Source organism: Cetorhinus maximus, chromosome 2, assembly GCF_964194155.1.
Source record: "Cetorhinus maximus chromosome 2, sCetMax3.hap1.1, whole genome shotgun sequence".
NCBI lineage: Eukaryota > Metazoa > Chordata > Chondrichthyes > Lamniformes > Cetorhinidae > Cetorhinus > Cetorhinus maximus.
The window spans coordinates 203,902,321-203,917,815 of record NC_135880.1 but is presented as its reverse complement, the minus strand read 5'-3'; positions in this window follow the sequence as shown (position 1 = coordinate 203,917,815).

The following is a 15,495-nucleotide window of genomic DNA, read 5'->3' as shown; positions in this document are numbered from 1 at the left end:
TTATAGTCACAATAAAAATATATTTTGTGTTTTCATGTCATGGCCTTATGGAAGATGTTCTGAACTGAAAAACCACCTTAATGCAAAGCCCATACTACTGGAGAAATTTAAGTAGTTAATACTGAATGAGATGTGAAAACCATCTGCAGCAATCTCTGGCTGGAAGATTGAGTTTCGCTGGTGCACACTGCACCACAGCACAAATAAAACCCCATGCAGCCATAAACAGAAAGGTAGCTGTCTTAAAAAAATCCGGCCCTCCGCTGACCAGCATAGTGTGAACTATAGCTAGTGAAATGCAGCTGGATAATTTAAACTGTTAAACAGCACCATGTTAAAAGGTTACAATAAGGGATAAACAGCGGAAACCATAAACAATAATATTTGCGGTGATGTCACTGGCTATGCAGGTTACAGGACTCTTGACACGTGATGAATATTTGGATTGAGGGCTCAGAGAATGTGCGCAATGATTTTTAGTTCAGTTCACAGCAAGGAGCTAATTTCTCAGGCTTTTTCAAATGAGCTTGTGGTGCTTGCAACCTTATTCTGTGCTGTCCCTTTTAAGTTATTTTGCATGAGAAAGAAAATAGATGTTATTTATAATCGAGTGTTTTTCTTTCCTTTGTTCTTTTTAAAGCTTTAAAGCACTTGTGTGTCCAACTGTTTTAATTTGAAAAGGGTTGCATTTTCTACATCATTGATCTATTATCATTAAATCCGTGAATACTGAGTTGCAAAAAGGAGCTTCAGGCACATATTGGATGTTTATTTTCTCCCAATATGATAACCCACTGACTAAAATGCTTTTAGTGTTCTTGCTGTTAAAAAATGTCATTTTGTTTTACTAAGATTGCCCACTTTCACAGTAGGATATCTAATCTGTTCAAAATGTACCCAGACATATAATGGAATTGATTGTAAATGCATGGTGTTTTGAATTTGGCTTCAACTCTTAACCAGCCCAAAATGTTCTATTTTTTCACTGCTGCTACAAGTTATTCAGCAGAATATTGTGCCTCGATTCCATTAATTTGTCTTCTTTTCATGGAATTCACTTTTCAAGTAGTTTCTTTATTCATGCAAGTGAGTTGTTTATTGCAAGAATATCATGTTCCACTATATTCTAATCAGATTCCACCTATTATTTTGTATATTATTTAGGGACTCTGTGATTATAAGAACTGTGTGGCTATGAGGACGCGATCACTTGCTCGATTTGTCTGAACTTCCTTTGCTATTTTAATGGAAGTTTAATGGAAACGTGTAAAGAAAGAGCTTGATTTATATCAGACTTTCCACATGCTCAGGGCATCCCAAAATGCCTCACAACCAATGGCTTTTGAAGTATGGCCCCTATTGTCTTCTAGGTAAAGATGGCAGCCAATTGGTGCACAGCCCAATACTCCAAAAAGCAAGGGGGTAAACCACCTGTTACTTTTTTCATAAGGTGTGAATTGATTGTTGGCTACATTTCCCAGGAGATATCCACTGCTCCTCTTCAGGTAGCATCTTTTACAGCCACTTGAACTGACAAATGGGGCCTTGGTTTAAAGTCTCACCGAAGAAGGACAGCACCTCCACCAATGCAGCACTCCTGTCAGCCTAGATCATGTGCTCAATTCCCTGTAGCGGGCTTGAATCTACAATCTTCTGAGGCAACAGTGTGACCACTTCAGCAAGTTTGCACTTCAGACAAATAGGTTCATATTGTCATTAACATTGGAAGACAAAATAATTTCACATGAATGTGTTGAATAAGTTCAGACCCCATTAAATGCATGTGTTAAATTGTACATTAATCATACAGATTGATCAGCAATAACTGGTGACACCCAACATCCTGGCCAATTGAAATGTTGCTATCATGGTTGTGCCTCTGGTGAATTAGTCCTCATTGTACCATGTGCTATTGAGCTGCAGGGAAACCAGAAAGTGAGCTACATTTTTTTTTGATTTGACATGAAAATCACTTTCTTAGTGGATTGTTGTTTAACATTTTTATGCATGTTTGAAGGAGCTATATATATTCATAAATAAAATCACTAAAGCTAATAGTGCCAAAATATTATGTTTCATAGTAATGCTATAAAAACAAATCAGATTTAACCTCTCCCTAACATTGCTAGAATGACCTCTTTGACACTGGGACACCAAGCAACTAAGCTATTAAATTAATTTAGCATTCCACTTGAGCATATTTTATTGAGAAATATGAAAATACAAAGCTTATGAAAATAGTGAGTGCTGCTGTTGGAAATTGGTTAAGGTATCTGTTTCAGGCTACCTTAACGATAGTCGTTAAATACTGGAGTTGGTATTACAGTTATATCAGTAATCTCTATCATGAGCATTGCAATATAATTAGAAAGGTTTATTTAATGTAGCATTCTGAATCATGGGTAGAATGGGCCACATTTTACTTCAGCATATCTAATAGTATCGGCCGTTAGGGGAACAAATAGGGAAGATGGAGAGAAATTATTTCCGTTATTTGGAGAGTCTAGAACTAGGGGACATAGCTTAAAACAGAGCTAGATCCTTCAGGAGTGAGAGCAAAGTTAAGGAAATAAGAAAGAAAGAAAAAACTGACAAAGAAAACTGAAACAAAATGGACGGTAGTTATTCAGACTGCTTTCATTCACACCTTCTCTAGACGCATCTTTCATTTCTTTACCTGTTCCATTACCACTCCTTGCACCATGAAAACATTTGTCATTGAATCTCTCCTGCCCTCCACAGACCTTCCCTTTTGTTATTCTTCCCACCCTCCTCCCGCTTTTCACTTGCTCAAAACTTATTATATTTCTAACTTTTCCCAGTCCTGATGAAAGGTCACAGATCTGAAACATCGGGTGGAATTTTCCATTTTTCAAACCAAGTGCTGTGGTGGACGGGTTCTGTGGTGTGTTTCCAGCTGGTCAGAATGGCAGTTATTCTTGTCCCTTTCTGTGCTCAGAAGCTCATTCATTATGCACAGGCGAGTATCTCCCCGAATCACCTGGTGGGTTGGAAGCTGATTTGTCCACCCCGCTGTTACTTGACAGGGTCGAAGGTCCAGGCGCCATATTTAAGCGCCATCTAAGCACACACATCTCACTGTCTCCAGCCCAACTGTCTCCAGGAGACCTTTAGAGATGTCCAGCAACCAGAAGATGGAGACTACACCCCACTTCTACCACAATGCTCTCCAGGCATTGATCAGAGGAGTAGGGCAGCAGAGGGATGTGCTTTATCCCAGCGATGGCTCCGAGAAGCACAGCAGCCTCACCTCTCCGGCCTGGGAGGCCATAGCAGAGCAGGTCAGCATGTCTGGCCATCGCACCCGCAATGCCACCCAGTGAAGGTAGGCGATGAATGACCTCATCTGCTCCACCATGGTAAGTCAACCTTCAACCCTCTCCAATATCAAACTCTTTTTATGTACTCAGAGGGCTACTCTCTTCAGGGATCTCACACAACCATTAGCGGGAGCCACACATCACCACTGATTGTCTCCCAATGTTGGGATATGTTTTCCAACCTCTGGTCCATCCCTTCTCATCACTTTCCTTTCTTCTGTCTTCATCAAGTCCAAGCTAGCCCAGATCAGAGGAGGGACAGCCAACATCATTCTCTCACCAAGTTTGAGGAGGATATCACCAAGCTGGCTGGTTAGGACAGGGATTGCTCCTTTGGGGGAGGGGAGATCGGCTTGTCCCACCAACCTAGTACGGAAGACACATTGATGAGTTCATCACATACTGGCATTCACAGCAAGTGACATGTAATCTTGTAATCTGCCAGTTCATGACCTACCTTCTCTCTCTTATAGGCACCAGTAGATCTAGACACACAAGGAGCATCAACGTAAACCCCAGCCCCCAGAACACTTTGGATGAGGAATCCAAGGAAGCCACCAAGGAAGAACCATCACTGCACTCACCTGCACCCTCCACCAGTGCAGAGACACACACCTTAGTGGGGCATAGCTCTAGGTTAGGCTCAGGCTAACCTGCTGGAGAACACCTCACTGACACGTCCCTGCAGCAGTCAGAGGCAGGGACAGTCCAGGTCTCTGGCACTCGGAGGGCTGCTGGAAATTAGCCACCCGCTGAGCCAGAGTCAGACGATGAGCCTTTGTGAGCAGCCACCAACACAATGCTGGAGATTAAACGATGGGAGGCAAATATCAGGCAGAGATACGACAGTCACTCAGCAGACTAGAGCAAAGGATTGAGGAGTCCTTCCAAGTTTTGCCTCCAACATCCAAGTGCCTCGAGGTCACCATAGAAGGTTGGCAACCACCCTGGCCTGGCAGATTTGGCTAGATTTGCGCTCGCCCCTGGATTCCATAGCCACATAAACTGGTCAGTACCATCGGTGCCTAGGCGAGAGTGGGGAGGGACATCTTGACCTCCCTCCAGATGCCCCTTCTCCTCAAGGAGTCTGGGAAGGGTCCTTGGGCACCCACAAGGAGGACAAACATCAGCCGGACACCCTTTGGGCCTCCACTCAGGACACTCCAAGGGTGTCCAGCCATTCGGAATCCCCTCTGCCTGTGACCCCATCCATTCCAGCTGCTCAGGCCAATAGGGTGTGTCTGCCATTGAGCAGGAGACACTTATCAGCCCAGGGCCCTCCAGACCTGAGGTCACAGGAGGACATCTGCCAAGGTCATCACAGGCATCAGGGCGTAGCAGTCAGGAGGCTGCTTCCACATCTGCTGCAGATGTTGGGGCTGCACCTCAGTGTAATGGTCGGGTTAGGGAAATTAAGAAATATTGAAATCACTTTGGGTCACGTATGTGCAACTGCTTTATAAATATTGCACTTTTGTTAATATATTTGATGTTGATGTGAATGGCTTGGTCGACTGAAGGCATTGTGATTGTTTACATATGAATCCTCTTATTTCGAGGTTCAGCCATCCTCTCACTCACTGATAGCCTCCCTTTGTGAACTTCATGTTCATATGATGTCAACCTAACTGAAGACAGTTTCCTCACGCTTGTGTGATGTCATGGAAATGTGTTAAAATCTTTATCGGATGTGTGTACTTAATGCATTTGTAACCCTTTTTCCTCACGACATCACTGTGTGAGGGCAGCTCAGCAGCTTGAAGTGGGGTGGGTTCTCGAAAGGGGATACGTAGGCTTACAAAGCAAAAGGATATGGCAGCCTTGCAGGGCAGCTATTTAGGTAATGATGCCCAGAGTGTGACTGGAAGGGACAGAGTGTACAAACATTAAAAAAAGCAGCAAATAGGTTCAAAGGGGGAAAAATAGTAAAAAGGCAAAATTATTGGCTCTTTACATGGTATTCGGGACAAAATAAATGAATTAATGGCACAAATAGAGGTTAGTGGGTATGATCTTATAGCCATTATGGAGACATGGTTACAAGGAGATGAAAGCTGGGAACTAAATATTCAGGGGTATGTGACTTTTCGAAAGGACAGGCAGGAAGGAAAGGGTGGTGGTAGCTTTGTTAGTACGAGATGGCATAAGTACAATAGCAAGAAAGGATTTTGGAGTGGAAGGTGTAGGATCCATATGGGTGGAGGTAAGAAATAACAAGCGGAAGAAGACACTGGTGGAAGTAGTCTATAGGTCTCCGAACAGCAGCTCTACTGTAGAACAGAGAATAAATCAGGAGATAATGAGGGCATGTAAAAAAGGCAGTACATTAATTTAGGGTGACTTTATTCTTCATGTAGATTGGGAAATCAAATTGGCAGAGATAGCCCCGAGCAAGAATTCATAGAGTGTATTCAGGACAGTTTCCTAGAACAATATGTTGTGGATCCAACCAGGGATCAGGCTATTTTGGATCTGTTAATGCGTAATGAGGCAGGTTAAATAAATGATCTCAGAGCAAAAGATACCCTAGGAAACTGTGACCATAATGTGATCAAATTTAGCATTCAGTTTGAGAGTGAGAAACTTGGGTCCAAAACAACTGTGCTAAACTTAAATAAGGGTAGTTACAAGGAATGAGGGCAGAGTTTGCTAGACTGGACTGGGATAGGATTTTAGCAGAAAAAAAGGTTGATGAACAATGGCAGACGTTTAAGAAAATAGTTCATGACTCATAACAAAGATATATCCCAGTGAGGAAGAAGGATTCAAGGTAGGGGATAAACCAACCATGGTTAACCAAGGAAGTTAAGGATAGTATCAAATTATAAGAAAAGACATACAATGTGGTAAAGATTTGTGGTAAGCTAGAGGATTGGGAAAATGTTAAAAACCAACAAAAGATGACCAAAAATAATAATGATGGAGAAAATAAACTTTGAGGGTGAACTGGCAAGCAATATAAAAATGGACAGTAAGAGCTTCTTTAAATATATAAAAAGGAAGAGAGAGGCCAAATTGAACATAAGCTCCTTACAGAATGAGGCCTTGGAAATAATAATGGGGAACCAGGAAATGGCAGAGTAGCTGAATAAACACTTTGCTTCAGTCTTCACAGTAGAAGACACTAATAGCATTCCAATACTAAATTATCAGGGGGCAAAAGAGTGGGAGGAAATAAACACAACAACTATCACTAGAGAAAAAGTACTAGGGAAACTAATGGGGCTAAAGGCCAGTAAGTCCCCTGGACCTGATGGGTTGCACCCTAGGATATTAAAGGAAGTAGCTACAGAGATAGTGGATGCATTAGTAGTAATCTTCCAAGAATCCTTGGATTCTGGAAAAATCCCAGAGGATTGGAAAGCTGCCAATGTAACACCCTTATTCTAAAAGAGAGGGAGACAAAAAACAGGTAACTATAGGCCACTTAGCTTAACATCTGCCATTGGGAAAACGTTAGAGTCTATTATAAACAATGTTATAGCAGAGCATTTTGAATTACATAATCTAATTTCATGAAGGGGAAATCATGCCTGACAAACTTATTAGAATTCTTTGAGGAGGTAACGACAGGATAGATAAAGGGGAACCAGTAGATGAAATATATTTTGACTTTCAAAAGGCATTTACTAAGATACCACACGTAAGGCTACTTAATAATATAAGAGCTCATGGTGTTGAGGGTAGTATATTAGCATGGATAGAGGATTGGCTAACTAATAGAAGACAGAGAGTTGGGATAAGGGGGGCATTTTCAAGATCGCAACTTGTAACTAGAGGACTGCCACAGGGATCAGTGCTGGAGCCACAACTATTTACAACATATATTAATAACTTAGATGAAGGAAGTGAATGTGCTATTGCCAAATTTGCAGATGATACAAAAATAGGTGGGAAGGCAAGTGGTGAGGGTGACACAAGGAGCCTGCAAAGGGATACAGACAGGTTAAGTGAGTGGGCAAAAACTTGGCAGATGGAACATAATGTGGGAAATGTTAGGATATGCACTTTGGCAGGAAGAATAGAGGAGCTGAATATTATTTAAATGGAGAAAGACTGCAGAAGGCTGCAACACAGAGGGATTTGGGAGTCCTTGTGCATGAATCCCAAAAAGCTAACATACAAGTTCAACAGGTAATAGGGAAGGCAAGTGGAATGTTGGCCTTTATTTCAAAGGGAATGGAGTATAAAAATAGGGAAGTCTTGCTAAAACTATACAAGGCGCTAGTTAGACCACACCTATGGCGGGATATTCCGCACCCGCCCGCCACCGCGATCTTCCAGTCCTGTCGCAAGCCAATGGATTTCTGGCTGGGGCACCGCCTCGCCCGCGGTGGGTCCCACCCACAACGGGGCCGGAAAATTTTGGCCCTAGAATACTGTGAACAGTTTTCATCCCGTATCCAAGGAAAGATATACTGGCATTGGAGGCAATCCAGAGAAGGTTCACTAGATTGATTCCGGTTATGGAGGGATTTTCTTATGAGGAGAGGTTGAGTAGGTTGGTTCTGTACTTACTGGAGTTTAGAAGAATGAGAGGCGACCTTATTGAAACATAAGATTCTTAAGGGGCTTGACAGGATGGACGCTGAGAGGTTGTTTCCCCTTGTGGGAGAGTCTAGGACCAGCGGGTATAATCTCAGAGTAAGGGGGTCAGCCATTTAAAACAGAAATGAGGAGGAATTTCTTCTCTCAGAGGGTAGTTAATCTGTGGAATTCTTTACTGCAGAAGGCTGTAGAAGCTAGAATACTTAAAGTATATTCAAGGCTGAGATAGACATATTTTTAATCAGTAAGGGAATCAAGGGTTATGGGGAAAAGGCAGGAAAGTGGAGTTGAGGAATATCATATCAGCCATGATCTCATTGAACGGCAGAGCATACTCGATGAGCTGAATGGCCTACTCCTGTTCCTACATCTTATGGTCTTATGATTAGTTGCAGTTGTATCTCTTCAGTGGTAGTGCCAAAGGACAAGACCTGGACGGGACGATGATCTCCCCAACCGTGTCCTTATCTCACTGGCCGCTATAGTTTCTCATTAATGTGGCAATGACTATATCAAGTAAGTTGCTGCAGCGTTCTCGCTGTTGTGTCGATTTTCACTTCCAAGAGCGAGCACTGCTGACCTCCTTTGAGATCATGTTCTGGTCAGTCATGAGTCTGGAAGGTGCAGGTCTGGATGTTGAACTTGCTCTCGATGTGACTGGGTGACATCCCTTTTAATGCAATGGAACGGCACTAAGGGACAGGAGAAATGTGGCCATCTTCCCTTGCCTTCACTTACCCCTCCTGGAATTTATAGAAATTAAAGTGGCACGGGCACATCTTCCATATTGTGCTTACTAGATGGTGTCACCCATGGAAGCTCATCCTCATCACCCCCTTCAGGTTCCTGGCCCTCCTGCTCTTCATCCTCTGAGGATCTCTCATCCTCCTGTTATGATCCCAGTTGAGGTTACCACTGGACAAGCCTGATCCCAGCGTGGAACCCAGCTTGATAGATCCTAACTTCTATTTGTTTGTTTAGATACATGGAGAGGGGCTACTGAACAGAGTCACCAGAGTCAGCTAATGAACTTTTAACAAAAATATAAAATGTTTATTAAACATAAAAATATGAACTATATAACAATACTCCTTCAACCACTACTATACCTTTACAGATATATACAGATTTGTAAGGATAACACAAATTATAAAAGCCATCTTATGCTCTAATGTTCACAGTAAGTACACAGTCCAAGTAAACGAATTGGCGACCTGTAGTCAGACACACCACACTCTGAAAGCAAGTGACAGTTGCCACCCCAGACAGCAGCTCATTATTACACCATGAGCTAACCAGTCTCACTGAACTCTGTCTTTCATATGAGGGTTTCCAATCTCCACTTTCCAAGAACTTGCCTTGGAATCTTCTCCCAGACACCTTCCGGAAGGGTCCACCCCCCGGGGTTTCGAACACTCCTTCCGATGTTCCTCTCCCCTAGGTCACCACATACATTCAAGCATTCTTCCATACATTCTCACTCACTGACTCAGCTGTCAACAGCACATCACTGCTTCACATGCCCATAGCAAAGAGTTACAGACCTTCAGTTGCCTCTTTTGACCTTCTGATTTCTCACAAAACTTTACATCATTTTGACTCTGTTTCCTGCAGCTTGAAGCTTTAAGCTTGAAGCTTGGAGCCTTTCTCTGCCCCCCACTCTTAACTTCACTTAACAGGGCCTTTTCCAGGTTCCTGTCTTTCGTTTGACTAGAATTTCTTCTTGGGATTTTCTCCTGTTCCACTCCCCTAGATTTGGAGACTTTCTTCTTCAGCTTGGGAATTGCCATCTGTCCCTTTTGTTCCAGTGTCTCTCCAGCAGCTACTTTCAACCAACTTTAGCTTGGAACTGGCTTCGAGGCTACTTCTGCCTGGTAGCTGTCTTCAAAATCAGCTGAACTCAAACAGCTTCCAATCAAACTGCTGTTTCTAGTTTATTCTGTGTGTGTCTCTGTGGGAGGAACCTGCCTCTCTGGACCCCTGTTGCTAGGAAACAACCCCATTTCTCTCCTCTTGTTTGTTTACCTTAGCTGCAACAGTTGTGAAACTCATTAGAAACACAGGCACCTTTTTAAAGTGAAACTAAAACTCAACTTGACATTTTCTTAACACACAGAAATACAAATCAAACTTAAATGTTAAAGCTAAAACTCACTCCTAACACCCACAAATACCAATATAACTTAAACTATCTCTATTTCCTAATACTCCTCCATTTCTCCCTCTGGCAAGGGATCACCCCATTGCAGTGCCAGGTTGTGAAGGGCACAACACACAACGGTGATGCGGAAGAACCTATCTGAAGTGTACTGCAGTGCCCACCTGAATGGTCCAAATATCAGAAGCAGATCTTCAGAATGCCAATCATTTGCTCGATTAGGGGCTGTGTGGAGTTTTGAGCTCTGTTGTACCACTCCCTTGAAGCACTCTGAGGCCAACAAATAGGTGTCATGAGCCAGCGTTTCAGTGGGTTTCCCCCTATCCCCAAGCAGCCATTCCTCAAAACAATCAGGCCCTTCAAATATCTGAGGCACCTGGGAATGGCTCAGGACGTATCAGTCATGGCAACCCTCAGTGTACCTGTACAACCATGCATTATGTAGTCCCGGTGATCAGACACCAATTGAACATTGATTGAATGAAAGCCTTTATGGTTGATAAACATTAGGGGCTGCTACCATGGAATCCTTAAAGCCACATGGGTGCAGTCGATTGCAACCTGCACTCTTGGGAAGACTGAGATAGCTGCAAAACCATTGAATCTCACAGCCTGGCTATCTTCATCAAGTGTAAACCTCACATAGTGATGTGTCTTGCAGTAGAGGGCATCTGTGACCTCCTTGATGCATCTATGTGTGGTGGACTGTGAGATGCCAGACAGGTCCCCTGTGGATCCCAGGAATGATCCGCAGACAAAGAAATTAAGTGTGGCGGTGACTTTCAAGAATACTGGCCATCCCATTCCACAGGACGCTAGTTCCTCCCGGAGAATGTGGCAGATGTGATCCACCAGAGCTGGGGACAAGTGCAGACATGCGCGGCATTGTCCTGCATTCATCTGCAGATAGGAGGGTCTTCTTTGGTAGACCCTTGGTCTAGCACATCATCTCCGTGGTCTGGGTCTATCCTTCTGACCCTCATGTGCTTGCTGTGGCTTCCCTGCAACCTGATCCTAAGGCAGGCCTCCTTCTGAAACTGTGCCCGGTGTCGCCTGTCCCTCCTTCTCCTCTTCCCGTCTATTAGAACTCTCCAGAAGGCAGCATTGAACCCTGATCCATAACCTTTTGTCCTTCCATCTGAAATAATAGATGGAATAGATTAATGAATAAGGAGTGAATATCATGAACAAATAGCAATTGTAATGGTCTATATTGGCTTCTGCCCTACTAGTCTCGTTGCTGATGCAGCTTTTTGTCTGAGGCAGAAACAGACACATCGAGGTGACCAAGATTCCACCCCTGAGACTTAACATCTCAATCCCACAGAGGCTGGTGAAGGTTTGAATGACATGCACAAACTGACCTTGCTCGGTGCTCCAATCTCTGATCTGTCAAACTAATTAACAATAAGTTGCTCATGATTGATGACTGGATGCCCTTTGACCCACTATGAATGCCAATTCTGGAAATCATGTGAAAGCCTTTCACTGATGGGATGCCATATATGCAGCACCTGTGTTTGCTTAACGGTTGTCTCCATTCCTAAATTTCACATTCCTGTGTGTTAATGTTGATATGCAATGACTATGATGTCAAGGCCACTCCTACATTTCCCTGGCAAAAGGCAGACGTTCCAATGGCTACCTTCTCAAGGAGGTCTTTCTTCTTTCTCTCAGCTCTGACTCAATTTTAACCTTGTGGCACGAACAAGTTAGAGGGTGCATCCAGAAAGGGCCCTATAGTCTAGCAGTGCGCTCCTCCCACGCTGTCTTAGTCCACTCCAATGCAGATTCACTTCTTTCGAGTTGTAACTGTGCCATTAGTTCGAGAGTGCAAGATGGTGATTCTGCACTATTATTTCAAAGCCAGCTTCGACACTCCCTCTCTCACTGTCCGCACCCCATAAATTTACCTGGAACCTCACAATGAGCAGGCAGAGCTCTCTCCTGTTAGTCTCCAGCGTCCCCCAGTAATATTGGATTCCATTGTTGTTGTAGTCAACATTCTTACCCTCCCACCTTGAGCCCATCACTGTTGGTGTGCCCATGTGCCATATGGACCTCATCCCTCCCCATCTAGAGGCTGTGTGCACAGTCACCTACAGAGGAGACCTCCTCCCCACAAGATGGTTTCACAAACCACCTCTCCTGCTTTATTTTTTCCCCAAATACAGGCTACAGATGTCTCCCATAATCATTACCATCCCATCTGCAGACTAGTACAGAGCCAGATAAGCCAATGGACTCGGACTGTGAAAACCAAGCTGTGCATGATCTTAATTGAGCACAGAGCCCTTGCCCTTCCCTGGAGCGGGAGTACAATGTGCATAGCCCTGTAGCATGGCCCACTGCACCCCAGGACTGTTTGTATTCCCTCACTCCTGACTGCGAGCCCAAGGAGCATCTCCACTCTCTGATTCCACCCTATGGGCCCCAGACCAAGGACTTTGACTTTCAGTGAGTTCCCCATTGCCCTCATGTCTGAACACTACATTGTGTCCCTTCCCACCCCTTCATGAGTTTCGGTGCAACCCATCCCTCTTGTGCCACACTAATACCGCAGCTCCCCCCCCCAACTTTCCTATTCCAGAGTTTGTGTGCATCCCCTCCCATTCATACATGTGGTATCCCATCCTTCCCCTTGTTTGTCAGCATTTCATTTTTCCCTTGTTGGGCTCCAGCTTCTCACCCCTCGACCTCCCCTCTGCCTGACATTGTTCACCCTCCCTCAGCTCCTTGTAATGCCTTCCTGCCCCTTTTCTCCCTGTGTATTCCCACTTGCCCCCAAGCCCTTGCAAAGCCTTTCCTGTCCCTGTGCCCCTGTTTGTCCCCCCCAAAAAACTTTGTAATGCCTTCCTGCCCCTTTGGCTCCGCTGTGTGTTTACCCTTTCCCCCCAATTCCCTTGCAATACCTTCCTGCCCTGTGTGTCCATTATTCTTTATACCCCTGGCATCATAACAAGACCAGCGCGGCGCTGTGGAAAGTAGGATACGAATGTTGCAATTACCTCAAAGTTACAAGCAAAGTGAGGTCTGACCGCTGTGCGCCACTCTTTCCCAAATGAGGTTCAGACCAGCGTGACTTCCTGCTGGCGTGATACAAGTGGAAGGCGCCACATAATTCCGATGAGCAGAATATTTACTAAGCATTAATGAGACGGTAAAGAATGCAAAAGGAGTTCATGTCTCTGGTCAGTGGGATACTCAACCCGCCATTAGCCATCCATCAGGAGAATTGCAAACTGTTTTCCTGCTGGTGGAATTCTGATTTTCTTTGGCTCCTGCTGGATTTGTCACTCCCGCCTGCCATGAAACCCGCCGTGGGCAGAATGGGAAAATTTCCACCTGTTTCTCTCTCCACAGATGCTGCCAGACCTGCTAAGCTTTTCCAGCATTTTCTGTTTTTATACAATTCCTGAGGTTTGATGTTCAAAATTGAATGCAGTATCAAGGCTCTGAATAAATGAAGCACAACTTTCTCCCCTTTGCATTCCGGCACCCTTGAGATGAAGGGCATTATTCCATTAGACTTTTTGAATATTCGATGTACCTGTGCACTAGGCTTTAGTGATTCATGTATGTCTGCACCCAAAATCCTATACCTTCAACACCTCCTAGCCTTTCCCAATTAAGAAAGTATTCCTAATTGGCCTCCTCCAGTGAATGATGCCACACTTTCCTATATCGAATTGCAGCTGCCATGATTGTGTTCATTAATTTAGAAAGTCACTTTGTAGATGAGAGAAGAAAGTTACACAAATTACTAAGCCTTTCAAGGTATCCTGAAGTGGCTCCTTATGTGGCTTGGTATCATATTTTGTTTTATAATGTTTATGTGAAGCGACCGTGATGTTTTATTCCATTAAAGGCGACATCTCAATAAAAGTTGTTGTAATCTGCAAAGTTGGATATACAACTCTCCATTCCTTCAGCTACTTGTGAGCCTTAATGAATGCCTTTTGAAAATCTAGCGACCTCCTCAAAAATGTCAGCTTGATTTATCCGACTTGACCTACCATTCACAAATCCACATTGACTCTCGTCAATCAGCTCATACTTGTTCAAGTACTCACTGCTCAGTCACTCTGTACCTGATGATAGATTCCCGGAGCTTCCTCAAAACTGATGTTAAACTGACAGATGTGTAGTTGCCTTACTTTTATCCCCTACATTTTGAAATAATGGAGGAATATTTGCAATTTTTCCACTCCATAGGCAAATGCTTAAATCTAGAGAACTTTGGAAAATTATGGCTAATACATCTGCAATTTCTTCCTCTATTTTTGGTCTCCTCCCAGAAGGAAAAAACCAGTAAAATTTGGGAAATGACTGGTACTGGTCCAAACTGGACTTAAATTGGAACTCTGGTTTGGACCAGTACCAACTACTTCCCAAGTTTTACTGGATATACTTGCCATAAAGGGAGCGCAATTACCAAACTGATCGCTGGGATGGTAGGATTGTCCTATGAGGAGCGATTGAGGAGATTGGGCCTATATTCTCTGGTGTTTAGAAGAATGAGATGTGATCAAAATGCTTCCAGGGCTCGACAGGGTAAATTCAGGAAGGATGTTTCCCCTGGCTGGGGGATCTAGACCTAGTTGACACAGTCTCAGAATAAGAGGTAGACCATTTAGGACTGAGATGAGGAGGAATTTCTTTACTCAGAGGGTGGTGAATCTTTGGAATTCTCTCTCCCAGTGGGTTGTGGAGGCTTAGTCATATATTCAAGACAGCGATCGATAGATTTCTAGATATCAAAAGATAGCAAGGGATAAGGGGATAGGGCAGGAAAATGGCATTGAGGCAGAAGATCAGCCATGATCTAGCTGAATGGCTGAGCAGCCTCAAGGCCCAAATGGCCTACCCCTGCTCCTATTTCCTATATTTCTTTTAATGAACTAGGTGGAAATCAATAGATCCTGGGGGTTTACTTATCCCATAATTTTTTGCATTGTCTTTTTCTTACTTATATTAAATCTGCTAAGTTCCTCCCCTCTTATTTATTTTTATGTTCTCTTGTGCCTAGTGTCATCTTTCTCTGTTGTGAAAATGGGTACAAAATTCTCATTTAACATGTCTGTAATTTCCTTATTTCCCATTAATGTCTTGCCTGCATCCAACTTTAATGAATCTCTATTCCCCTTTGCCACTCTCTCTTATGTATTTTTAAAAAAATAAATGTATTATCAGGGTATTGGCCCTGTAGAACTCTACAAATTATGAAAATAACTAATTTTAACTGTTAATGCACATGAAACATTTATAGGTCTACTTGGACTGTTGTTGCTACATAAATAAAAATTTCCTTGGTTATTTTCATGGTTGGCTGGGTTGGGAAGAGGTTACTGTTGAGAGGTGACCTTAATGTGATTGTGAGGGAGGAGACAGTGAAGCCCTTAGAGAAAAGCGAAAATCATTATCTGCAAACTGACATAGTTTTGCTTC